We start from the raw sequence: 26869 nt of genomic DNA, 5'->3' as shown, positions 1-26869 counted from the left end.
TGAGAAATAGTTGATTTGCTTTTTTTTTTTGAAAAATCTATTCACATGTAATCTTTTATAGAAAGATACCCAGCTGGGTCAGTATGTCCTTGAACTACGTAACACCCTAAGCATAATATTAATTAAAATAGCATGATGATGTCCTGGGTTCACGCCCCAGTGGAGCCACGGTCCATGGTCCACAGCCACGCCACCCTGAATAAGCCCGATGTCTGGTCTCGGAAGCTAAGCAGGGTCGGGCCTGGTTAGTACTTGGATGGGAGACCACCTAGGAAGACCAGGTGCTGTGGGCATAAATAATAATAATAAATTTTTAAAAAATAGCATGATGCAAAATTGTACAATAGGAAACCGATTTTAAATTGTAGACTAGACATAAATTTATCAGAGCGCTATTTTTAGGAGTTGTAATTAGAGATTTTTTTTTTTTAATTACCTTTATATTTTCTGAATGTCTTATATTTCATATATTTTATATATTGGTGGGCGGGGATGGGGGGAGACAAAAACCCCAACACCACAAAGAAGGAAATAGAGATGGCTGTGGAAGGAAGTAGAAAGGGTAGATACTGGAGCGAAGCTTCTGTGCAATCAAGTGGGTAAAGTCATTCGAACCCTTTTTTCTTTTCTTTTTTCTTTTTTTTGGTGAAAACTCTGCCAAGCTGCGGGGTGGTGACCAGGGTGATGAGCTTTGACAGGGTTATAGGCTGAATTGTGTCCCCTTCCCTGGGAGACGTTGAAGTCAGAACCCCCCACCCCACTCCGTGCCTGTGAATGGGGCTTTATTTAGAACAGTGTCCTTGAAGATCATCAAATTAGGATGAGGCCGTCAGGGCGGACCCTAACACAGTGTGAACGTGTCTTCATAAAGAGGGGAGATTCGGACACAGAGACAGACACGCACAGAGGAAGGTGACGTGGGGCGCAGGGAGGGTAAATGCCGGACGCTGGGGGAGAGGCCTGGAGCAGATTCTCCCTCCCGGCCTCAGAGGAGCCGATGCCGCCCGCAGCTGGACCCCTGGCCTCCGGCCTCCAGGACCGAGAGGTGGTATCCCCGTTCTTAACCCCGCAGTTGGCGGCGCTCCATTCTGGCAGCCCCCCAAAACCAATGCGCTCTGCTTTCGAAGTCTTTGTCTTCCCGTGTGGCAGTAAAGTATGAAGGAAAGCCCCACGGACTCAAAAATGCTACTGCCCGGCGTTGGGTATTTCCCTCACCCCACCTCCCCCCCCGCCTCTCAGCCTTCCTGTCCTCCCCCAGCGCCAGGGACTGAGGGACTGAGGGACCGAGAACATATACAGATGGAAGGCCTCGCTTTCCTTCATGGACCACGCCCCGGAATTTCTCTTCCTACCTCTTGAGGTCAGGGAACTCAAACGAGTGGAGTGGGGCTGGTGACACCGGGTGGGGAGGAAGGTGACAAACTGCGTGGAAACCTCGCCTAGAGACAGCAGTCAGTGACAGGCAGGCGGCTCAGCGGATGCCTCCCGATGCGTGGAGACAAAGGCCCGTCGGCGTCTTTCATCCCGTAGCCCTTGTGTTTTCGACTGGCACTTTATTTTCATCTCTTTAAGTACATGATCCAAGCCCAGAACTGCTCTGGCGCACCACCAAAGCAGCCTGCCCAGGAAGACTAGAATTAAACTGCCCTTCAGACCCGGAGGAAGGTCTCAGAGGTGACACGGGAAGGAAGCGAGGGAGTGAATCGGGTCCAGGTTTTGCCTGCATGTGACATAGTCCCCGGGTCTCAGTGGGAACCTCTCTGGCCACAGAGGGGACAGTGAACCTTTTCTGCCTCTCCTTGCTTTGCGTGCAGAAGTTTGGGAAACACGGTCCTGTCACGGAGGCCGTCCGGGCCAGCTCACATCCCCCGCTGCATTCGGATCCAGCACCCTCTCCTCCTCAGATCCCGCGGAGACGGTTTTATCTAGAACGAAGGCTTTTGTTTGGCTGGCCTTTTCCACACGAAGCTTGTTACAAAAATAGCCCTTTGTGCCAGCACCTTGTTGTTTATTTAGAGGCGAAGAAAGTTCTGGGGTTGAGATCCGATGACGTCAGTGTGGGAGTAGCTCAGTTCATCACAAAATATTGCAATTATGTGGGTGATACCCTGGAAATTAGAAGCATATTTATATCCAGATGGTTTCATCTTGTGCCGCTGATTCAGTAAAAGGAGACTAATAGGCGAGGATACTGGACTCTTAAAAGGTTGTTCAAAAGAGTGATATAACCATGGTAGAGCATGCCTTGTTTATTTTGAGCAACAGTCCATTTCTGTATTTTAAATTTATGTGTGTGTACGTATACATGTATAAATGTAAACGTTTTGCTCATCGTAGAATATACATGTGATCCTGGGTATGAGAAATGACCTTCTATTTTAACTAGGGAGCTTAACCACTCTAAATTTCAAAAAGGTTTATTAAAGAAACAGCAGATTTAGGAAGACAGGTGTGATGCTGAATCGTACGAGCAGCTGCTTGCCTCACAGCGAGGTGTCTTAGCTGTCGATGTGGCTTATAAATAAGTTAATTCTCAGCCAAGGGGCCCGTTTGGTTTAACAAGTATTAAATTTCACTCGCGACTTAAGTTACGGCTCTCCAGTTAGGTTCTAAGTTTGACTTTGGTGTCTTGTAACTTCATAAGACAACTCTGTGTGGTCTTCAAAGGGAGTGGGCATGGCCAAGGAGGTAAGCACGAAAAATCGTTAGCATCTAAGAAGAAAACCTTAGAGCTTCTCATGTCGGTTTCTTTTATCATACAGATGGATAAAAGAAATTTTTATATAATATAAATTATATTGAACAAATTTTTATGCGTGTAAAATTCGCATGCGGTAAGGGCGCGTATTTCATTTTTTTATTTAAACGGTCGAAAACATCCGAAGACCACTGCCTTAGCCTAGGGTTCAGGCGTTAGGATACTGCCGATGGAATTTAAACAGCACGGTTTAAAGCAAGGGGGACCTAGATTTCACAGAACCAGGCTCCAAAGCAGAGGGAACGTTAACGGCAAAAAGCATTTCCATCTTTCCCTCCGTTTCAGTTTATCTTGGGTCTAGAGGGAGCTCCTAGGAGGCATTTCTGCTCTGGTCCCATCCCAGGTCTCCAGCGGGATTAAAAGTATTCCCCCCCTCCGCATTGCATTTTGGAGAAAAATGTCCTGGAAATGCTTTGGTGTTTTATCTCAAGTTCTGTAGCTCCACCCCTGGAGAGCCCCGAGCGGAGGGGTGTTCTGCAGCCCCCCACAGCTCCCGTGCCCATTCTGAGTAGGGCTGATAGGGGTGTCCTGCATCTGGAGCCTGGAGGCCTGCCTGCCCGGGGCTGGCCCAAGCCCCCCGGCTGCCTGGGGCTTTGGTTTTTCAATTGGAGAACAAGGGAAATAGATTTTAATGTGCTATAAAAGCATGAGGGATTCTTGCTGTTCTGCACTGTGTCAGGCAAGCGCGGGACAGGTGGTGGGGAGCATGTTGGACAGGGAGCTCTGGTAACGTGGTGCGGGTGAGGGGGACGTGATGGAGGGACCCGGGAGGTGACACCCGGGGGGACGGGGCGGGTGGAAGGATGGGCCAGAGAGACACCCTTGTGGTGTCGGGACTTGAAGGGCATCCCTATCTTTCTCCAGATGCCCAGCTCCTTCCTTCTGAGGTCATGAGACACACCTAGTGGGTGAGGAACTCTCCCTGTCTGCTTAGTGGGTGAGGAACTAGGTGCGTCTCGTGACCTCAGAAGGAAGGAGCTGGGCATCTGGAGAAAGAGCACAAAAACATGAGCATGGACCCCAGGTGATGGCAGCTGTCCCCGGACCACAGAGAAGCTCAGTGACCGCTGAGTCCCTCCTGGGGAGGCCAACTGACGACTCAGGGGAGTGTTTGCCAAGTGGCCTCCGAATGACCGATCTGGGCTGGAGCTGTCCCCGTGACTCTGAGAATTCCTCTTCGCCTTGAGAATCTGTCAGGGAAGGTCTCCGGGTAGGTAGGACGGCGGGGTGCCTGCCGCCCTGGGTGCTGAGGACAGCGTGCTGGAGGGCTTCACGATGAGGTAACGAACCCTCAGCATATAACAGAAGAATGTGGAGGCTTATTTCAGGAAAAGAGTGTAGTCTAGATAAAGAGTCGGTAGTGTTACAAGGCGTGCTCACAAGCGGAAGGAGAGGCCGGGGTGGCACTGGTTATACAGGCAGAGGGAGGAACATGGCAGATGACATTTAAGACAACAGAAGTCAAAACTTTGGGCAAGAAAAATAACGTTTCGACCTGGCCAGTAGGTTGGGAAACGCGAGTTAGGAACGGGGCCTCCTTGGTGGCCACTTGGCCTGATGATGCTTTTAGGACAAGGGGACAGACCCATCTGGCAGAGGGTGACAGGCGGGGCAGGGGAGAGGGCTCACAGCGTTGGCAAGACTCTCCCCGTCCGCCTCCTCCTCCTGCGTGGCTCCTGTTTGCGCCAGGGCAACTGGGGGGGGGGGGGGTGACCCCCTTCCCAGTGTGCCTCAGACTGACGGGCTTCCCCAGGTGTGGGACCCCAGTTCTAAAATCGGGACAGCCCCAGGCAAACCGTCACGGCGGTCTCCGTAACCGAGGTCCAAGTGCAGATGACCAGGCCCAGCCCATCTCCAGAATGAGGAAAACGAGCCAGCGTTTTCTCTTCTGCTCGTTGTGGCGGATCTTAAGCCGAGGCCGCACGGAGCTCATCCCTTCTCATTTCAACAGGCGCGTCTTTTGACAGACACGCTAATGTGACGTTTCAGTTTGAAGGTCCTCTGAGCAAACACCACAGCGAAACATCCTGCGTTTTGTAAGTGTGGCCTTCGCGAGCGTCGCTTCTGCTGCTAGTTCCTTCTGAGTGGAAAGAAGGGAGCTGTATAAATTCAACGACATTTTTTAAGTGAGGATTTGTTTAGCGGGCGAACATGCCTGGCTGGCATTGCATTGCGAGGTCGTTTCCATGCGACACGCATGATTGTTTAGGCCACAGCCTGACCGGATGTGGGAATTACTGGCAGAGAGGTAAATATGGAAAACTCTATTTCCTGTCATTTGCCTCAAACTAATGTGTGTGTGATGCTTATGGTTATTTTCTTGGAATTAAAAGAGGGACCATCACACTCAAGGGATGAAGTGATGCCCTCCACAGACACTTGGTGGGTGCCAGGGTGACCACTTTCCTATAACACCTATGTCCCGTGACGGTGTGGCCTGCATCGCTGATAAAGCCCACGCTTGCTTTTCCCGTCAGACCCCGGAGAGCTGTGTCACTCCCTCCCTGTGCGTCCCTGGCAATGTGAACTCCCCCGGGAGAGTGATGTTGGATCAGGGGCCAGCGTCTTGCAGCCAGCAGCCAGCACTGTCCCGACACAGAGCAAGCACCCTCTCTGTAACGGCCGAATGAATGAATGAGGCCGCCACTCGGAGCCGGGCGTGAGCCCTCGTACCCCACGGACTATCCAGCTGGCCCCTGAAGATAATTTGATGTAACCTGAAGGGTGTGGGTGATCGAGCGGCCCAGACGGACTCAGGGCATTTTGCTGTTTCCAAGTCATATTTATTTAATGAGCCCAAACCTGTTTATTGAATCTAATTTCAGCTCTGAAACCAAGAGTCACACGTAGAAGGGAAACGTAAGACTGTAACGCATTCTTCAGTAACACAGAAGAGACCTAAGTATGGTAGGACTTTCGAGGGGCAGAAGTTATTACAGGTGAGACTAGCCAGGGGGCTATGGCGTCAGCCAGAGCTCAGGCAGCGGGACATCCTGAGTGAGGGGAGAGAGAGGGGGCAAGTTTGCCAGGTCTCTCGGCTGCAGCCCGGCCAGCTTAAGCACAAATCGGGACTTTATTAGCTTAACACCCAGCCACGGGGAGGGTGGCGAGGGCCAGCATCCACTGGCACAGGGAGCTGGGATGCTGGCAGACACTGCTGTTGTCACTGTGCTTCCCTGTGCTGATGACCCTGAGTCTGTGCTATAGCACGTGGGCTTTTCTCACCAAGGGTGGCTGCCAGCAGCTTCGAATCGCGCTCCCCATCACTTCCGCCTCCAGGAGGGAAAGGGGGTCTCCCCGCCCTGGCTCCAGCCCCTGGCACAATCCGCGTCGTGAGCTTGTGTCTATAGCCAGTAGTGCCACCAGACCCAGCAGCCAAAATATCAGCAATTTTCCAAGTCAGTTATTAAACACAGCCGTGATAAACTTAAGTATGTTATATTATAAAACAAAGTTACTAAAGACTCAACACTTGCTACTTGCTAGTTAGTTTACTGCATTTTACTGTTATCTCCGCCCCAGAGGTTACTTGGGTGGACCTGTGGGTGCCATGGGAATGCTGCGTAACTCTGTATTCAGTAGTTGCAATTACACCTTGGCATTGACGGCGGAATCCGCAGGGCCGTGAAAGTGGCAGAGCTGTCAATCAGGGCTTCTTCCCTCCCCCTGGAGAGCTGATTGTGAAACATTGTCCAGCTCACCACTAGCTGCATTGTCACTCTGAACAGGAAGAGTATCCTGTGGTCACCTTGTCCCAGTCACATGCACACCCTGAGTGTGTGGGCCCAGCTGGTCAGACGAAGACACAGCGTCACAGAGGGCGTCCAGCCGCTGGCGAGCGGACAGTCCCCCGGCCTTTGCAGGAGTCAGACAGCACAGGCTCTGGGACAGAGGAGCTGGGGGGAGAAGGGGGACCCAGACACCTCAGAGGCCCGTTCTTGACCCCAGCTGCAGTCTGATGGGAGAGGGGCCTGTGCCGGTGACAACGGGGAGCACGGGTCCCGGGGGGCGGACAGGCCCACGTGCCCTGACCGAGGGCCGTGCCAGGTGGACCGGCGCAGGCGGGCGGGGCGGGGGAGGCTTCCGGCTGGACTCGTCCTCTCCCGGGGCCGCGAGCCGCTCACTGCCACCGGGATCATTAGGGCGCTCACGAAGATGCGATTATTCACGTACCATTTGTACCCCAGCCACCCACTTCTTTAAGCCGAAAAGGAACAGGTTATAGTCCCGGATCTCCAGCTAGAGGCAGGATTGGCGAGAGAATGTCAGGGTGCAGCCAGGCGCCTTCATGCGCGTGCGCAGGCGCGTGGCTGGGCCTCGGGGGAGATGCCTGCCACGGCCTCTGTCCCGGACTTGGATGGGTTTGGAGCGTCGCAATCAGCCTTCTCCACTAACCCCCGAGCCTCCTCCACCGGCACCCCATACATCTGCGGCAAGCGCACTCAGCGGATGCCCTTCAGCTCGACTCAGGACACATTTACTGAGCAGCTACTGTTATCACGTCCCGGCACGGTGCTCTCATGGCTGGGCACCCACAGGTGACTGGAACCCCGCTTCCAACCGCAGGTACTAGGGCCCCGCGTCGCCCTTCAGCTGCCTGTCCCACCCGTGGCTCCCCAGGGGATGGCCGCGTTCTCCTAGGGCGCGCCCCGCATTTCGCGTCTCCCCCGCACAGCCCGCTCTCCTCCCAGGCATGTCTCCTTGTCGGTCTGTGCATCTTTCACGGCTCACGTGCTGAGTCGGGCCAGAGCCACAAGGAGCCTAAAGGAAGGGTATGGGGGTACGGGGAAGCCTGGGCGATGAGCAAGCACAGCGTGAGAACAGGGCCGGCGGGTGGGAGGAGACGCAGGTGGAGAGCGCGGAGGAAGTTAGGGCCGGGGCGGGATCCTGGAGGAAATTACTTTAAAAGACAGAGTCGGACCGGACCAGACGCTGCTGCGGGAGCCCTTCTGGCACTTTCGCACGCGGAGCAAAGGGAGCGAGTTGGGGGGACTGCTGGAAAGCCAGGTCACCGCACCGCTGAGAATTCTGGATGAGCATTCTAGAAGGCCCCGTGGAGTCGTCTGCCTCCTGGTGCAGGCGGGTGGGTGCGTGTTGCAGAGTTTGCCTGGGGACAGCAGGCCTGGCTGTGGTCTCCTCTCAGCTGTCCTCCCAGAGCCTGCCGGCACCGCCTCCTCGCCGGGGTCATTCCCACCCGAGCGCCCGGCCCCCCGACCTCCCGACCCCAGCACGGGCCCAGAGCTCCTTTTGCGACACAGGCGTCACTGATTTATATTTGGGTCTAACCGAGTGGCAACCTCCTTTTCAGACTACGAAGGCGCCTCGTCACATCGAGAGGGACACGCGCTCTTGGCAGCCTCGTGAATTTGATGTTAGTTGAATGTCATTTTTGGTGTGTTTTCTCTAACCCCATCAGCAAGACACAGAGCAAGAGAGAGGCATGCATGTCTGAACCGGACAGCTTCCTGGCTCTGTGGGCAGAGAGAGGCCGGCAGCCCTTCACGGGAGGATGCATGCAAAAACATGCCACCTGTGCACGGAGTGACCGGTGCTCGTCTGTTCCATCTGATTTGATGCGTGTGTTGAGTAGCGATGCTGTAGCACTAATACAGGAATGAGCACATCTACCTGAAAAGGAAAAGCTGCGGTGGATCAGTGCCTGTACATTGGGCTATTAGAATCGGAGGCAGCAGCAGGAACCTGGGGAACTGTGGGGTTTTGTTTCTTCTTTGAGGCGAGAAGGTCACTCTATCTGGTGGTTCGAATGAGCAGACTCAGCCCTGGCAAGCATCTCCGTGCTTCACGTGTGTGCTCGACCCCCAGACATAAAGACTAGGATCTTTGAGGACCAGAAGGAAGTGACTGTGGGTTTAAAATTTGTTTTGCCCTTTCCGTGTGTGAGAGAGACAGACCCCAGAGGGGCAGCCTCTCTGAAGAACCAAGCTGACCGCATGCAGTCCCCAGGGGCGGCTCAGGCTGAGCCGCTGCCACCGCGTGTGGATGTAAACTCTGCACCTTCTGGTGTGTGCGAAGAGGCGGAGAAAGAAGGAAGGAGTCCTGACCTCCAGGAGCTCGAGGTCGGCACGGATGTGTCCATTGGGTTGTGCAAACGTCTCAACGTACAGACATGTGGAACCCCAGGTCTGTGATGACATTTGCAAACTGAGCGACAGATTAGAAATGCAATGCTCTGGAGATCATAGGAGTAAGATCATACATTAAATAGGATCATTAATGTATGATGCCAAATTATGAAGATTCATTTAATATTATGAAAATTGTACTCGGGGCTGTAGAAATGAGAAATCCTTTGGGGATTTAAATCACTATTTGAAATATTATATAAAGGGCATAGTCATAGCCTCGCCAAAGGAATGACGGTTAGTTAGTATCAAGCTGGATGTGAACTGATTTTTCAAAACTGCAGTCAGCAGACCTGGTTGCCTTTAACTCACTCTATCTAAGGAGAGCTAACAGAACAGGTTGGCCAGCCCACAAAGGCAGAGTTTTGAAAAACTCCGACTTGAAATATGATACTTTCCCGGGAGAATTCTGGTGGCCGGTTGCAGGCACTCAGCATGTCACTACTGGCCTGAGAGTTAAATAAGTCTCGGGCAGTTCCTCTGAGGCACGGTGAGTCAGAAACGAGGCTGGTGGCCTTCTGCCACGGCCTATACATAGAGCAGACCAAAGCTGTCCCACTCATCAGACATGCGGGTGACTTGCGGGGCCCCCGCTGGCCGGGCCGGGGGTGGCTTCCGCCTCCTCAGGCCTGCTCAGAAGCCCGAGGCTGTCACCCCGGAGCTCCCTCCATTCTTGCCTATGCTGGTGCCTAGGCTTCTGCCTGTCACCTTGGGATCTGAACACGCCACTCCCCCCGTCCTGCTGTGCACCAACACGTCCTGTCTGGTCTCCGACGCTTCATGTGTATCTCCGCCTCCATCGGCTCCATTCATTCACTCAACGAACAGAGGCTTGGCCTCTGACCTTCCATGGGGCCTCGCCACCCAAGTGGCCTCCAAAGCCAGCGCTAGTGCCCAGGCTCGGCCCTGTCCTGTCTGCTCCGGCAGCTCTGGGTCTCCCCTGGCCTGTGCTCCCTGACTCCCCGTGATCCGTTCCACTGGTCCAAGCTCCTTGCTGGCTCTAAGACTGGATGCTGACTGTCAAGATGAGGGACAAAGGAAACAAAAAGTCCCTCATCTTTGCCTTTGTTGGAATTGTTAACATATTTTATAGTTAAACTTGCGAAAACTTTTCCTAGTGTCTTGGCGACCCTTTCCTCATAAGTGTGTGGTGATCAAACCCGTTTGTCCAGCCCATGGAACGTAAGCATCACAGGCTATTACAGAAATGGCGTGAGCTCGTGGATTACTCCCTGTGCAGTGGAGGAGGGGGTAGTCCTCCCCTCCTGGAGCCTTTCTGCTCAGCTGTTCTCCAGAGTGAGGGCACTCAGGAGGAATGCATCTCATTCTAGCCCCTCCTGACCTCTTATCACCGGGCTTCAAGCTGATTTATGGGCAACCCGACTTTTCCATTTGGTTTGCATTTCTGTTTCCTTGACGATGCCAGCTTTCCTTGTTGGATGAATGCATTTCTCCCAGTAATCCACGGCCCGAGGTCACGGTGATTTTCTCCCACTTTGCTCATGTTCCCAGTGGTGGTTCTGATTACACTGTTCCATCTGATTATTCTTTGCTGATGGGCAGCTACGCATTTCATCTCGGCTTCTGTTTGAATTGTTATAAATTATGAATCGGTAGAATTCAAATTAATTTTTTGTGCCTCATGTAAATACTTTGGGAAAGAATTCTTTATTTAATCAGCACCAAATAGATTCCTTTTGAGTGTGTGTAATTATTTTCCATTTCTTCTAATTTTCTTTTCTAGCCATGACTCTTGAAAATCTAAGTGATGAACGATAGTTATTTTTTCAACCAAGTTGCTCATCACAGACAGGCGTTATTGTTGTTTTAAGTGAATTCAGATTTGACCTATGGAAATAGAAGTCGTTGTATGTCTTACTGGGGGCAAAAAAAGCCCTGCAGATCTGCAGATGGTACTGTCTGGGTGTGTGTGTGTGTGGTTGAGCTGTTAAAACAAAGGAGTTCAAGTTAAGAAAGAACAGGAAGCAAAACCACAGAGGTGATCAACATACAGGAACACATTGGAACGTCTTGAAAGGTTTGTCCGAATATTGAGCAGGTTACTTTTTAGTAATATGGTGTTTTCGTTTGTTTGGTAGCTAACGTTCATATAAAAGATAAAGGCCGAAATGTAAAATATATACTCGGGTTTTGGAAAACCTGTTTTTAAACCAAGTCTGACGGTTTCTGAGTAGAACCGGAATGCAGCCTACCCTCGATTCGAACGAGATCGTGCACGGGAGTGATCCCCGATCCCTGTTCCCCGCTGCACAAATACGGAAGACAGAAACCCTCAAGGCATCGGCGGTGGACTCTCGATCCAGATCTCTAAATCTGTGGCTCCTGGTCAAGCTCGCAGACTGGGGTTCCCGCTCCTGCCTGGGCGTCCAACCTGGGGCTCGGAATTCATCGCTGCCCCCTCTGCTGCTCCCTGAGGGCTCCCCTTGCTCTGCCCGTGGTCACCGCCTTTGCTGTCAGCGACGTTCCATCTCCCTTGACCCGCATTCAGCTGCCACTCTGTCCCCACCCCCGTGGACTGTTCTACCCTTCTGTTTTTTTACCAGAGGAATTTCACTTTCAAGTACACTAATTGACGTAATGTTTTATGCTGGTTGTTTGTCGTCATGTCTCTCCAGCCCCCACTCGGCATGCCCCCCACCTTACCTATTTCAGGAACCTCTGTCTAGACTTCAGACACGTGTCTCAGCTGCACAGAGCATGCTTTGTACCTAGCAGGACTTGGAAATATATTTGTCAAAAGAATGAATTCAGTGCACGATACTTGTTTTATCTTCCCATTGCCTGTGTTTACCCAGATCTATAGCATCTTCGTGGCATGGCCCAGTGCCCTGGCGTCTGCCCACATGACCCGCCCCGTGTTAGGCACAGATGGCACAGACCAGCACACTGGGAGCAAGAGAGGCCCCCACCTCGTCAGCGACTGATGCCATGGCCACTTTTAAGAGTCAAAAGGCATTCTAGCAATTTTGCCTCCAGAGGATTTCTAGAATCACTACTAGATTGCCCAGTTTTCTTTGCAAACGGGAGACCAACTCAGCCTACGAATATTTTGTGGAAACACAAGTCTCTTAAATTCACATCTGCATTGGGAATAGTGACTAGATAACAGCTTTGTATTTTCTAGGAACCCAGGAATTCCTTGGAATATTCCCCCGTGGGACTAGAAGGTCCACCTTCCAGCCCCTTCTCTCTCTCTTCCTCGGACTGGCTAATTTCTCTTGTTCTGTCTTTGAGTCATTTATTCTTCCCTTGTCCTCTCTATCCGCCCAGCGCATCCACTGAGTTTCTTACTTTGGTTATTGCTTTTTCCATTTTAAAATTTCCGTTCGACTTGCCTTCGTCTCTGCTGCTTCCCCGCCGAGGCTTTCCGCTTTTCCCGTCCTTGGAGGGTGTTTGTTCGCCGTCGCTCGTTGAAGCATTTCGATGGTGGCCACTTTAACATTCATGTTAGATAATTGCAACATCTGTGACCTCTCGGTGTGGGCACGTGTCACTGGTCTTTTCTCATCAAAGTCGAGACTCTCCTGGTTCTTAGTACGCACAGTGATTTTCACTTACGCCTGGACGTTGTGGGCATTGCGTCCTGAGACTGACTGCTATGCAAATCTGTTTCAGCAGATTTCCAGGGACGCTGAACGCGCAGGAAGACAGGGTGGACGTTCAGGTTCCCCGGTGTACCTCTGCTGACACCCTGGAGGGAGGGAGGGAAGGTGCCTGGTTCTGTGGGGCAAAGTTGGGCGTCCAGACTCACCGCTCTGGCTGCGGGGGAAGGGGGCCTGGTCACGTCCGGTCGGGTGAGCTCATTACCGCTGGAAGATGGTGAAAGTTCCCGCTCCCAATCGGCCTTCTTGGACACTGCCCAGCCGGCGGGAGAGTTGGAGGTAGAGGCCTCATTACAACCTGAAAGTGGTTCCCCACCTCTGGCGGTCACTGATGATCGGGCGGGGCCACATTTTCTTCCATGGGGTAGGGCGGTTAGTGTCTGAAGGTTTCGTGTCTTGTAGAACTACCCTTTCCCTGGTCCTTGACCCGGAGAGGGTAAGCTTTTCTCCACCCACCGGCATCCTCAGGTTGCCAGCACCTACACCCCTCGTCGGGGGTGTAGGAGAGAATATGCATGAGCACCAGGGACCCCGCCACCTGTCTCTCCGGATCCCGGGGTGGCCCTGCCGCCTTCTCTCCCCCTTTCAGAATCTTATGTTCCCTCTGTATATATTGTCCTGTAGTTAACAGGAACAAGTTGGTGCCGCCAATGTCTTCCGGCCTCCTGTAACCGTCAGCAGTCGAAGACTGTTTGAAGGCCTCGCTGGACGAGGGAGGGCCGGGGAGGGATGAACTCGCCGGCATCGCAGCATTGTCGCGTTATTTTAATTCCTTGAAGTTTTGCTTTTTCCTGTATTTCAGAACCCATTTATCTTCACTTGTTTTATTTTGTCTCTGCCAATAGACATTTCAGGCTACCTTTCCTCGCCCCACCCTCCATAGCACCTGAAAATGCTATTGCTTCTGGCTTTAAAATCAGGTGTTTTTCTAGCTCATCTTCCTTCCACACCTGTTGGAGACATCTCGAGTAGAAATAAGCCGAATGCATTTTGATTGCCCGAAGCGATGAGCTGTGCTTCCGCGCCTCTGCCCTCCCTGGTCCTCGGCAGGACAGTGATGCTCTTTCCTGCGTTTGACCTTAAGGCGTCCCTCGCGGTGGTTGCCGATGGCGCCTGAGTTACTGCCAAAGTTAGCGCAGGAAGCAGGTGAAAGGTGACGCCCCTCCTGCCCCTCAGTTGGTCCTGGACATTCGGCTCCGCGGCCTGAGGTCCTGCGGCCTGGCCGGAAGGGCAGCTTGGAGGGAGACAGGAGCCAGTGGGACGTGCACATCGCTGCGTGCGGTGCGGCCGCCTGGAGGGGCCGGCGCGCCAGGGACCCTGGACAAGTCACCACTGTGTGGAGTGTCCACGAGTAGAGCCTCGAACTGGCTTGTCCAGCCGTGCGGTGGGACCGAGGCCCGCCTGCCGTGTCTCCCCGGCGCTTTTTAATCAATGACGTCACACAAGTGTGTTGTTAAACTCCGCAATCTTTCAAATGTGGGGCACGATTCTTTTTTCTTTCTTTTCCTGAGTTTTTGAAACTGCAGCAGAAATTATTCCTATATGAGGTAATGAATAGGGAGACAAGACAGGAATGAAAAATCGTCAAAGCCTAAGGTCACTGCAAATGTGTGTTTAATTCCGGAAATAAAATCCTGCCTGTTATCAGCCATGTCAGAGTGTACATCTGCTCTGCTTGACACCATAGTACATAAAAGTATTTTGAATTCAAGGGAATGGTTTCTTAACAGCTGCTGATGACAAACAACTATAGCTTTGATTGGCATTTTGCTTGCTTTTTTAGATTTAATTAGCATCCTAAAATTTGGGAAAGTTAAACTTAATCATGAGATAATGAGATCATGAGAACTGGGTGCTGTTTCTAGATAATTGTCTTTGCAGGTAAATATAGAAGGAAAGAGAGGTTTTTGGTGGGGGGATTCAGAAGTGACCAAAGTACTTGCAAGGCTGGAGCCAGCTATAAAATTGAATATTAAATATTCATATCACTTCATTAATCAAAATATGAATATTAAATTGTAGGCATTCGTTGTTATTAAACCCATAAAAATGGCAAGTAGAAATGCTGGACGGACTGAAGGACATTTTGAGAATGCAAAGTTTGAAACTTTTACCCAGACCAACTTAGAGTCCATTTTCTCAAATTTCAGAAGTGTTTAACATATATTCTACATTTATGTAAAAAGATGAACAAAATGTTAATAAACACACCAGTCCCTTTTGTATACATTAATTAAGATGAAGATGAAATGCATTCACATCCTCCGAATGCAACTGAGAAAAATTTTAATAAAACACGTCTTCCAGCCCATGTATTTAGAATGGAGAAGGTAAAATCATCTCAAGAGTGTGAACTCGTTTTCCAAACATTTAGCAACTGGAATCAAAGTTAAACATAAGTATCTCTTGGCTTTGAGGTCACACCCACCTGTGCGATCATTATTACTGTTTATTTATGTTAACAGTATGCAAGTCTTTGCATAGCAGCAGAAAGAGTTCCTGATTAAATGCTTTCAGGGCAAATTTAAGTCAAAAGAAGGGCGGGAAGAAAATTCAACAACCCGATGAGGAGCAGGGAGATGTGTGTCTGAGCTGGACAGGTAGATAAAGGTAACTTCGCTACAGGACTTCAAACCAGAGAGCCTTGTGAATTCCAGACAAAGGGAACTGTGCCAGCAAAATTCCACAAACTCTCATTCATTTGTTATTTATTTAACAGATATTTATTGAACGTATATGACATGCCGGGCACTTTGCTTGGTGCCAGCTTTATCAAAAGGAGTTAAGATACAGCCCTATGCCCTAGAAGAGTTTACAGTCTAACAATCTAATGGAAGAGAAAGAGAGAGAGAGGGGGAACATAAATAGACAATTAGAACACAATATGTGTTCCAGTTACTAAATACTATGTAACAAATTACCCCAAAACTCAGTGGCTTAAAACAACCATCCATTATGCTTATGGATTTTCCGGGTCACGAATCTGAACAGGGCCCAGTGGGGAGGGCTAGACTCTGCTCCAGGATGTCTGGTTCTCAGTGGAAAGTCTCCAGAGCTGGAGGCTGGAGTCAACGGTAGGCGTCTTTACTCACACGTCTGGCAGTTTATGTTGGCTGCTGGCTGGGACCTCAGCTGGGGCTGTCAGCTGGAGCACCCTATCCATGTAGCCTGGGCTTGCTTGTGGCATGGCAGCCTCAGGTGGGAGGATTTCTTAGCAGGTTGTGCGGGGCTTCAAAAGCGCCCCCAGAATCAGAGGGAGGGAAATTTGATTCTGCCTCCCGACGGGGGAACAACCATGTTCTATAAGAGCTCGGGGGGTGGGGGTATTGTTACGGCCAAGCTTGGAAAGTACAATCTACTGCAGGGTAGTCATTTTAAACATGTCTTTGGCAATCATCCCTGCAAAAAATAGACCCTACCTCCACCCGCTCAAAAGCGGGCAGGACTTAGTGATTCTCTTCCAGTAAACCGAGCGGTGGAGATGATGCTACGTGCCTTCTGAGACGAGGCCGTAGGATGTGCAGCTTCTGCTGCTCCCTCCCCCACGTCCCCCTCGCCTCTCTCATCCCGGGAAAAGCCGGTCCACATCATGAGGACATTCAGATTGCCTGAGAGAGGCCCGTGAGAAGAGGACCTGGGGTCTGCAGCTGACAGCTGGCACTTACTAGCCAGCCCGTGAGTGGCCACCATGGAGGAAGAGCCTCCAGCCCTAGCTGACACCTTGACTCCAACCTCCCAAGAGACCCCAAGCCAGAACCTCTCAGTCACATCACTCCTGAATTCCCATCTCCAGCAACTGTCAGAGATTATAAATGTTTCTTGTTGTTCTGAGCCATTAAGTTTTGGGGTATACTTGTCACAAAGCAATAGATAATCAATGCACCTACTGGTTATCTATTAGGTATAGTATATAGGAGTGTGTATTGGGTGTATATAGGAGAGCCACCTGTCCAGGCTTGCTAGGCCAAGAGGGCTTCCTGGAGGAGCAAACACATGTGATGAGTCTTCAAAGGCTCAGACTGGGGACGGCAGGCTAAGGCAAGTGAACCTATATAGGTCACGTAAGGACAGAGGACATAGGGGAAGAATTATGGGTGAATAGTGACCAAGTCTATCTGATTACCTGTCGGATGGGGCCTTCCTGTTGGACCGTTTGGAGCCGATGTATTTAAAGAGCTGAGAACAGCACGTGGCCCAGGCTGGTGGCATTTAATTCACCTGCCCTCTCCCCCAGGTCTGCCTGGCCTCGCATCACCCCAGATGTGTTAAAATGCATTAAAAATGCAGATCCAGACCCCTGCCAGCACCCAGACCTGAGAATCCCCATTGTAACACCATCTCTAGGTGGCGGCGAGGCCCCCTGAAGTTTGAGAAGCCCTGCTACAGAGGACAGAGGCTGGGTACCTGTCATCTCGTTCCTGGCACCTCATGGGTAGAGCAGGGAAATTCAGATGACAGCCTGGGAAACCAGAGTGACTAAGAAAGGAAACAGAAAACCATCTTTCCTGGTTGTTACAAACGACTTTCTTACTTCTATGTTCTATTTTTAACCCGAAGTGCTCTTCGAATAAAAATAAGACTGAAAAAAAAAAAAGTAAATTGGTTCCTGTAATTTCCTTTTCTTTCGGTACTTTGACGTCTCCCTTGAGGCTGTGGCGCTTGTTAATCTAGTCCCAGGGAAAATTAGGCATTTTTCACGGGTGGCTTCTTCACCTTCGCCTCATCTGATTAGGTGCAGGTTTTGGTCTCTCTTGAAAAACCTCCAGTCCCCGTGTCCCTTCCAGCTCATTTTCTTCAGGAAGGGCCAGGAAGGTCCGCGTTGCAGAGGAAGCTGCGCTGATCAATGGGACAAGTTTTCCCTTGTAAAATCGCTCGATTTATCGTGACTTCGCCAGCTCAGCTCCGATCGTGGCGGCTGGACAGGGAGCACGTAGCTGCCTCTGCAGGACACAGCAGTCCTGCATCTGCTCGTGGCAGGAGTCATCTGGTGGCCTGGATCTTGCCCTTACCAGGCCCCTGGGCTGGACAAGGTTGTTTCAGTGAGAGCAGTAACCTGAACTGTGACAGGGACCAATATTCTGAAATGAGGTGGTAGGAGATCTCTCAGTTTGTGACTTTGGATAGACCGGGAAGCATGGCCAATACGAACACTTTCTCAGAGACTAGAGCCGGGTGGTGGCAGCATCGCAAATGACTCGGGAACAGATGGATCCTCCTTTTGAATTCAAACATGTCACTTGTTTGTCCCTGATTCTTTTACGAAGGGAGAAGGAAGGACCGCTGGTATAGGCATGTAGTCGGCATGATAAACGTGATTGCTGGAGCGGACAAGAGGCACAGGTAATTCTGAGCGATGGAAAAATCAGGTTTTGCTGCCCTGTGGCGTGTGCTGACAGGCACACGCTTTCTTCGTCTCCTTGTCCGGTCGATGGGACACTGGGCGGAGACAGAAGGAGAGGGAGAGAGGGCAGGCCCTCCCGGATACTTAGGATTTTACTAAAGTTATTTAGGGACGAAATGGCCTATTGCTGATGATCAACTTCTCGATCGGACAGCCCGGTCCATTATTGACTGGTCTGTAAATGCCTTGCTATAGCGCTTGGCACATAGAGCTTCATTAACAATATTAATAACACTCATGGAAGCCCCTCTGTGTGAGTGGTAAATGTGCGAATGTTAATGCTCATATTCACATCATTCTCCTGTGGGTTCTCATAGCCGGGATGCACAAGCTCACATTTCACCTCGCTGGGCTCGGGGTAAAGGGCTAGGACAGAACTTCTCAGGTTTTTCCTTTTTCCTTCTGCCCTTATTTCTCCCTTCCCGCTGTGCCCAGATTCATTCTGATTCAGAGCTGGCTTCCCTAGAAACGCTCTTCAGAACCTTTTCCTTTGTCTTTGTCTCTACTCCATGTCACTCCGGTAGTGTTCAAAGGAGTTCGTGGCTCTCAGAGATTTTAAGGGACAAGCTGGTGTTCTCGGAGGTCGAGAGGCATGTGTTCTTTACACAAGAATCCGCATAGCCCCAGGCGACTCCTCCAGGGGTGGTGATGAATGTGCATCATCTTCTTGCCCTTGGTCAGTCACGGTCTTCAAACCGGGCCCAGTGTGGCCAGCCGTATCAGCCAGGTTCTCCAAAGAACGCTTTACGTATATATATTTATCTCCGCATCTGCAAAGAACCTTCACAGCAACCCCTAGATTAAATAACTGAGTGCTGTAGTGGTGGCCAAGTTAACGCATAAAACTAACCATCATGCCGGCCATGGCCGAAGCCAGGCCAATGTGCCCACTTGTGGTTTGAATTCTTACCTTTGACCTCATTAGCCCTGTGTTTTGAACAGTGAATGGTATGAGGGGTGAGCAGGGCCCATGGAAAAAATGGCAAAGAAATGCCTGCTGGAAGGGTTTGCAGTCCTATAGAGAAGTTTCTGTGTTTCTGTAAGTCTGATGCATGATGTTGTAATGTGTTATTTATGCAGGAGAGACTAAGAGGCTAATTAATGGTTTTTGTAATTTTTCCATAATTACCAAACTCGAATCTTTTAAAACCCTGCATTGTGAGGCACGTCATATCCAGATGTTTCACATTAGGACAGTGCAAAACGTTTAGAATGTAGATTATCTGTCCCGAAGGCTCCCTGCACCATGGATTTTAAAAACAAATCTTCAGAGAATGAATCAATATCACCAGTAACTCTGGAATATGTTGGCTTGAGGATTTTCTAGAGCTTAAAATAGAGAATCTTGAATAATATAAGCAAGGCATTTTTCCCTTGAGAAGCATCATCATCTTGTATTCTTTGAAAACATACAAAGTTCCAGGTCAGTTCTGCCGTTAACATTTACACACTCTGACAAAGTAAAGGGGAAAAAAGCAATAATGCATAAGCCGTTCCAGGCGTTACCCCAGGACCTTTATACGCGTTAGTTTCTTTAAATCTGAGAACCGCTACAGATGAGGAACCAAGGCAGAGCGAGGTCAAATAACTGGTCCAGAGCCTCACAGCTGGGAAGCGATGGAGGCAGGACTGAACCCGGACTGGCAGGCGTGGACCCGAATCTGCCCGGACGCTGTGTGCAGACCGGGTTTGTCTGTTCTCATTGCCGACGGCTGTGAAGCTGGTTTCTCGGCCGCCACGCTATTGACATTTGGGGCTGGGTAGGTCTTTGTCATGGGGGTGTTCTGTGCATCATCAGATGATTAGTCACACCCCTGGCCCCCACCTGTGATGCTAATAGCATCTGACCCCCCCCTCCCTAAGTTCTGACAACCAAAACAGTCTCCAGATATGGCCAAATGTCCCGGGGAAGGGCACAAAGTCACCCAGCCGAGACACCGCCACAGAGAGAAGAATCATTTAAAGATGACACTTAGTAAACACGGTGACTTACTCGGTTTTTATTATATTTTGGAAGGAATATATAAATCATTCTATTCATCCGCTTTTAAAATTAAGAATAAGTAACATAAAACGCTTCTCTAAGCGTGTCGGTAAGTTCAATAGAAATGTATTCTAGTTCCTTATTATAGAATGGTTACAGGAAAGATAGAAAACTATAAACGTAAGGACGAGAGAAGAAAGAAGCGTGGGAAACTGCTCCGTGCTCTTGACAAAGGCGAACCACCAGGCGTCCACACTGACGGGCGCACAGAATGGGCTCGCCGCGCTGCGCTGGCGGTCCCTGGCCTCCGCCTAGCCCTCCTTCTCTGCCTGCCCCCAACGCCCGGCACTTCCAAACGCACGGCCACATTTCAGATACAGCTCCTCCAACTGACATCAGTTTGCCGAGGTTACCCTCTTTTGCCTTTAATGTCTGTGTTTCGTAGACTCTGAGCCATCACCGATTGCAAGGAGCATCACTGTGCTACGTATCTCTAAGAAGAAAAAAAAAGAAATGATGCGATTAAACTAAGGCACACCGTGCATGGATGATAAGATGCCCCGATTTCAAACGTGTTAAGACGAGAACACATGCACATCTCAGAACCGCTAAGATGTCGCACAGGGCCAGGCCTGCCCAAGCGCAGTGCTTAATTGGCCTGAAAAACGTAAAGAACAGCACCATGGTTCTTGTGAGCCGGGGTTGGGGGGCAGCGGTGAGGGGCTTGGGGGTCATAGGTGAGAAAGGGGTGATGGAGTCCGTAAGGCAGCAGGAAGTCGAGGGAGGAAGCCTGGGGCCATGCTCCTCAGGTGGCCTGGGTCCTGGAAGGGCACGAACCGGAGACCCCGGCCAAGTCACTACACCTGTGTGGGCCTCAGTCTCTGCATCTGCGTGGAGTAAGACTCACCTGTGCGACCGAGTAAATGCGTTGTTTGTGACCAGCCTAGCTCGCTGCCTGCATACAGTAAGTGCCCTATAAACGCTGGTTCTCCCTCCTGCCCTGACTCCCCGCTAACCCCCTTCTCCATCCGCCTTTGTGTCCTTCCACTGTCCCCTCCCCCGGCCTCGGAGGGGTCACCTCACCCTCACCAGGGCACAGGTTCTGGAGGCTGGAGCCCCTGCCTCACCTTGGGCCCCGCGTTAATCAGCCTCCGCAGCCGGAGCTGCATGGGGATCCCCGAGGTGACTGCACAGATGCCAGGGCCTCTGCTTTCCTGGCCGTGGTGTTCCCAGGGCTGGCCATCGTCATGCCCGCTCACGGCGTCGCCACCTGATTAGAGAAACTCAGACAAACCCCAGTGAAATGACTTCTCAGGGGCGTCTGAAAGAAGCGCGGGTCCAGGCTCCTTATTTAACAGTTGCGAGGGTTCTAAGGGACGCGAGCTCTGCATATTCATGAGGCCAGCAGGGAGCGGGGCCTGGGCCACCAACCGACCGAATTCCAGGTGGCAGCAGCTGGGCCAGCGATCCTGCACCTGCCGATCTGCGTGACCTTGGGAAAGCCACTAGCTTCCATCTGGTCATCTGTAGAATGGGGGCTAAACGTCCATCTCGCCAGATGGCGGTCAGCGTTTCATGGGGTGACGTGGACAGCAGCCCACGGGACTGCCGGCGGCGGTTCCATCCTGGCTGTTAGTGTCCAGCTCTTCGGAGCCGCCTCCCTAGAGGCTCTTTGGTGCCTGTTGCCATGGTGACTGCTGGGTTGATAAGGACTCAGACTGCCAGGTTTTGCGAATAAAAATTCAGGGCTCCCGGTTCAAGCGGAGTTCCACATAAACGACGAATAAATTTCCAGTGTGAGTGAAGTCCCAGAAATTGCATAGTTTGTGCTTTAGGATAGCACCATCTTTTGTTTAGTATTGCATGAGACGTACTTATGCTAAAAAATAATTTGCAGTTTATCTTAGAATCACATTTCCACTCTGTATTCTGTCTGGCAGCATAATAGGGATAGTACTTTAGCTTCTCAAAAACACTAGTAAGAAGTTTCACTTGAACCACCTGATGTAGGATAATTAAGACCTATCTGTTGACCTTATTATTCATCACAAGTTTGAGAGAGGTTTAATGAACAATTTATACATTACCCTCCACAATGAAAAGTCACTCTAGCAAGGAAGTTTGTCCTGTGGGCCCCTTGGCTGACAGAAAGAAGCAATGTCTTGTGTGAAAAAAAAAGGTTTTTTTTTAAAATTCCAGGATGGTTTCTCCTTCACATTTCTGTCCCTAAATCTATTTTGGGAAGTAAGTTTTAGCATCTTAATGCTTTCATCCTTTTAAAAATCACAATATATGTATTTCTCTGTGGGTAATGGATCTGAATTATGAAAATAAGCCTAATTATATTTCAGTGAGGGGAAAATAAGACATGAAGTAGATGAAAATTTAGAATGGGTATTTCTCTTAAGTGGATTTTAAACTGTGCTTGAAACGTTTCTAAAGAGATTGGTAATTTCTTAATGTTGCTTTTAAAATCTAAAAAATAAAATGTAATGGGCTTGAGGACTCAACCGTTCTTAACCGATTTCTGACGTGAGTGGGATCTTCGCGAATGTTCTCTTGGTGAGAACTCGTGGCGTCTCGCAGACTGTGGAATGACAGACATTGGCTGGGACTTGTGCATGCCCTGCTCTGCGGGCTGTGGGCAGCGTGATGACAAGTCGGACAACTTTCTGGGACCGAGAGACCAAAGAAAGAGGCCGACGGCGCCATCATTACATCGAGAGTTTATTAAGAGGCACGTCTTGGGCGGCGGTCAGGCGACACAGATGTCCTCCGAACCACGTGGCAGATGCGAAGGGGTCATAAGGACAGGGCAGGGGTGCTGGGGCGTGACCTGCCCCAGATGACGGGGAAGCGCCTTACGCGCTTGCCTGAGGCTGGGCAAAGGTCTGTTCCAGGAGCCAGTGCGTCTGGGCACAGGGGACGGGTCACTCAGATGGTCTCTGAGGGGATTTACGAGAGGTGGTCTCTGTTCTGGCCCGGGTCTGGCTGGGTCTAGCTTGAGGGTGAACAGCGGTCACATCATAGAATAGTCTGTCCTCCACACACACGCCAGAAAAGAGACAAAAGAAGCAATCTGACAATTTCTTCCACCATATTCCCCAGGACCCTGTCGACATAAGACCATCTAAACATGTAGAGTTTTTATAAAAATTTATTTGAGCCCAAGAGAGGATACACCTGGAAGCATGATCAGATGGGAGCGCGAACCTGGTCGGTGAGACTGCAAAATACTATCAGTACAGTGTCCCCAGTGGAAGATTTGGAAGAGAGAAGAATTACTTCTAATGGAGATGCCGGGGAGAGTCGTCAAGACAAACTTCACAGACGTGACCTTATGTGAGCTGAGACGTGGAAGACAGAGAAGGTTTGGACAGAAAGGAAGGCCTTTGGGGTCAAGACAGCACAGCAGGAAGCTGAAGCTCGGGGTCCTTACGGAGAGCTCTAGGTAGTTCCAGGAACAGGATGAAGTTCAACTTGACCTTGGTGGGTCAAGGGTGGGCTGGGCAGTCGGGCCGTGAGTTTGCCGTGAGTTGCAATTCTTGGCAACACATACGAGGCTGTTTGTGAGAAGCTCCAGGAGGCGGCAAGAGGGAGGTCCTGAAGGCTGGTCGTTCCTTGAAGAGTTTCCACATTCCAGAGCCCGATCCTCAGTTTTTTAGGTCGAGACATTTGATTTATTATTCTGATCAAGCTCCAGTGAACTCACATGAAGCAATCGTATGAAATTCTTGTGTATAAAAACTAGAATGCGGTCGATCTTCCATTTCTCAGGAGAGGCGGTGGAGCGAACGCCCGCATCTGCCGGCCACCACGTTCTTGCTCCGAAGGCTGATCTGCCTGTGAATCCGGGTGACGTTCAGGCAGTCGACGGGTGCATTTGCTCTCTCAGCACAAGGCAGCGGGATGGGTGCGGGCTGTGGCCCCGCGGGAACCGGGTACTGATGGGAGCCAGCAGCGAGCATGTCTGCCGTGCAGGACGCTCAGGTCAGTGTCCCGCCTCTCACTCCTGGGAGTGAGTGCCGCCATTCCTCCTGGGTGACCCATGTGCTCTCCAGCTGACTCATTTTTTTTCTATAATTGCGTCCATTTCTTTAAATTCAGTCAGTTTCTGAGTCTTGGCCTGGAAATCGTTTCTTCGCTCTAAGCGACTTCGCACGCCCCTACACTGTCCTTTCTGGCTTTTATAGTTTGAGAGGACCACCTTACGCCCTATTTCCAGGTTGACCGCATGTTCCACCCACACAGGTGTAGACCATGCACTCAGGGATGTAGGGAGAGGCCTTCCGTCTTCAAAGAGAGCACGGGGCCCCAAGGCGTCACAAGACGATGGTATCTTTGTGCGCGTGGGACAGAAAACATGCAGAATGTGACCGTGGCCTTCGTACCCCTTGGCTACAAGAATCTTTCTTTAAAGAAACTTGGCAAATAATTCTGGAAGGAACACCCGGGACCTTAGGAGCGGGTAGGAGACAGCTAAGCTTCCAGAAGCCTCTGGGGGATTTGAATAGCACGTTTCAGTCATAGCTCAAGAGCAGAAAGCAGCCCCAGAGCACATGTACCAGCCATCGCTAAGCAGGAGGCACAGGCAAGGGCAGTTCAGGGACAAGGCCACCTCAGAAACTGGGGTCTGGGGTAGCTTTCCACAGGAGGGGATTATATCCATGTCTCGAGGGGATTTGGGTCAGATAGGAAAGAGGTCTCAGTGTGACAGGTTGGAGGGAGGAGAGGACAGGGTGCGCTGCTGTCGAGTCTGCTGGACACTTCGCAACGTGTTAATACATCCCCTGGGCGTTACTGATCTCGGTTCTGAGAGAACCTGGATGCGTGGAGCCTGCCCTCCCGCCCTCCCTCCCTGGCGACGTGCCGGGCCTGGCAGAGAAGGTACACAGTGCTTGCCCTATTGGTTAAGGTCAGAAGCATCCCTGGAAGCTGACAGCTATTAAACAGTCATCACCTGGCTTTTATTTACCACTGGCCCGGCCCTGACGTTTGAGCTCCACCACGGTCCCTGTGCTGGGGTCGTCCCCACTGCAGACCTCAGGAGACGGGCAGGGGGACACGCAACTCCCCAAGGTCACTCTGCCAGGAAGGGGTGAGGTGTGGGGTCCGGCCTCTGTGGCTAGACTGAGGCATGAGAACACTACTTGGTGATACTGAGAACATGGAGAAACTTGAGAATTTCTTAATTCTCCATCTTCGAGCAAAGGGAGGGTAGAGGGGTAAATGCTTTTACACTCTGGGGACTTGAGACTTTCTAATCACGTGATAGAGGGACGGCGAAAGACAGAGTATTTTCAAACTGGAGTTGAATCTTCCTCTCCCTCAGAAATGTTAAAAATGGAAATCCACATGTGACCTTGGTGTCTACGTGTTCCTAAGGTTTTCATCTATGTCTGTCATCCCCGTTGCCCCTGGAGAAGCTAGCAGATGCCTAAGGACGAAGGTGCTTGGGAGTGCCCTTGACTTCGGACTCATTCTCTGCGGAAGGGCGAGCCTGTTTCCTTTCGCTTTTTATTACGAAACACTTAAAAACATATGAGAGCAGAGAGAATCGCGTAAAGATTCCCTATGTTCATGGCACCTAGATTTAACTTTAAATCTTTCATCATACTGGCAGTTACTAGATTATTGTTGATTGATTGATTGCTGAAAATTTATAAAGTGAGTCCAGGCATTGTTTGTCTTGAAATATCATCTCAAATTATCATGCGGTGTGTTTTATAAAGACAGGTGTGTTTTATAAAGGACGTCTTAAAAACATAATCGCAAAATCTGTCACAACTACCAAAATTCATATTTTCTTAGTGTTATGTGATACCATCTAGATTCAGATTTCTACAACTGTTTTAACATGTTTTTTCCCACATTTGGGGTGTTTAAGTCAGGATTTAGAGTCCAGACAGACCCCCCCACCCACCCTCTTTTCATGCGTGCCCCCCGAGAGGAGTTTAGGCTGCACCCTCCCCCCCCAGCTGGTGAGCTGGAGGTTAGACAGACACGCTCAGTGGACCCAGCTTCATCATCATCCTGAAGAACATCTCACTGTGTCGCTGCTTCGCTTCGCGGGGGTAGCGGGCCTCCTGGCGGGACGCACGCTGGGGAGGTGGCATTCAGGGAACAGAGTCTGGGTGCTAAGGGTGCTTGCCTGTCCCGAGCCACTGCTGCGCCCGGCCCAGGGACGTCTGACTTCTCGTCTTGCCAGCTACCTGGCTGGGGTGGGGACAGATCAGTAAGCTCTCATGGTGACCGAGTGGGAAAGCGTGAGGAAGATGACAGGCCGGGTCTGGCAGAGACGAGACGGGAAGGAGGCGGGTAGAGTGGTGGGGGTGGCCAAAGGCTGGGCAGAGCGAGGCCAGGGCGAGGTGGGACCGTTCATCACCACCTCCTGTGAGCCGGGACTGCTGGTCCCCACCCCAGATGGATGTGTTCGAGCCAAGACCCTGGTTCCTCCACTGCCTGCCACTCCCCCCAGCTTCCCAACTCACTGAACAGCAAATCCCAGCCCCCAGCAGCTCAGAGTCACGGATCTCAGGTTGCCCTCCTTCTGGTCCCCACCCATCCCAGCTCCAGCAGAACCCTGAGCCACTCTCCTTCCCAAAGCCCCCGAGCCTGCTGCACCTTGCTTTCTACACAGCAGCAACGCCGCCTCCCACAGGGGCTCCTGGCTCTGGGCAGCAGCTGTCCACCCGTGCACAGAGCGAGGACAGGCTGCATCCTCAGTCATATTCAGTGAGATCACGTCCCGCTTCACAATGAACTTGCAGCGCCTCTGGAGAGGTCCGTCTCCAGGCCCTCTGAGAAAGGTCAGCCTGGCCCCCCAGGGCCCCCCAAACCCCCCTCCGCTGGCCCCACAGCTCGTATAGCCGTCTGCCATGTCGTGTGTGTAAGAGACTGCTTGTTTCCTGCCGTCTCCTCTGTAGGATTTGTTTGCTCGCTGCCATATTCAGTGAGCAA

At 51.1% G+C, this 26869-nt stretch overlaps 1 protein-coding gene and 1 pseudogene across 1 annotated transcript in view; both read left to right on the top strand.

Moving 5' to 3' along the window:
• AGPAT4 (1-acylglycerol-3-phosphate O-acyltransferase 4) overlaps positions 1-26869 on the top strand; it is a 64666-nt gene that overhangs the window by 7411 nt on the left and 30386 nt on the right. The window lies entirely within an intron of this gene.
• LOC120618448 (uncharacterized) lies at positions 178-293 on the top strand (annotated as a pseudogene).

The sequence above is a fragment of the Pteropus medius genome, unplaced genomic scaffold, assembly GCF_902729225.1.
Source record: "Pteropus medius unplaced genomic scaffold, Ma_sr-lr_union100, whole genome shotgun sequence".
Classification (NCBI taxonomy): Eukaryota; Metazoa; Chordata; class Mammalia; order Chiroptera; family Pteropodidae; genus Pteropus; species Pteropus medius.
Note: the sequence above shows the minus strand (reverse complement) of the source record. Positions and strands in the feature narration are given on the sequence as shown.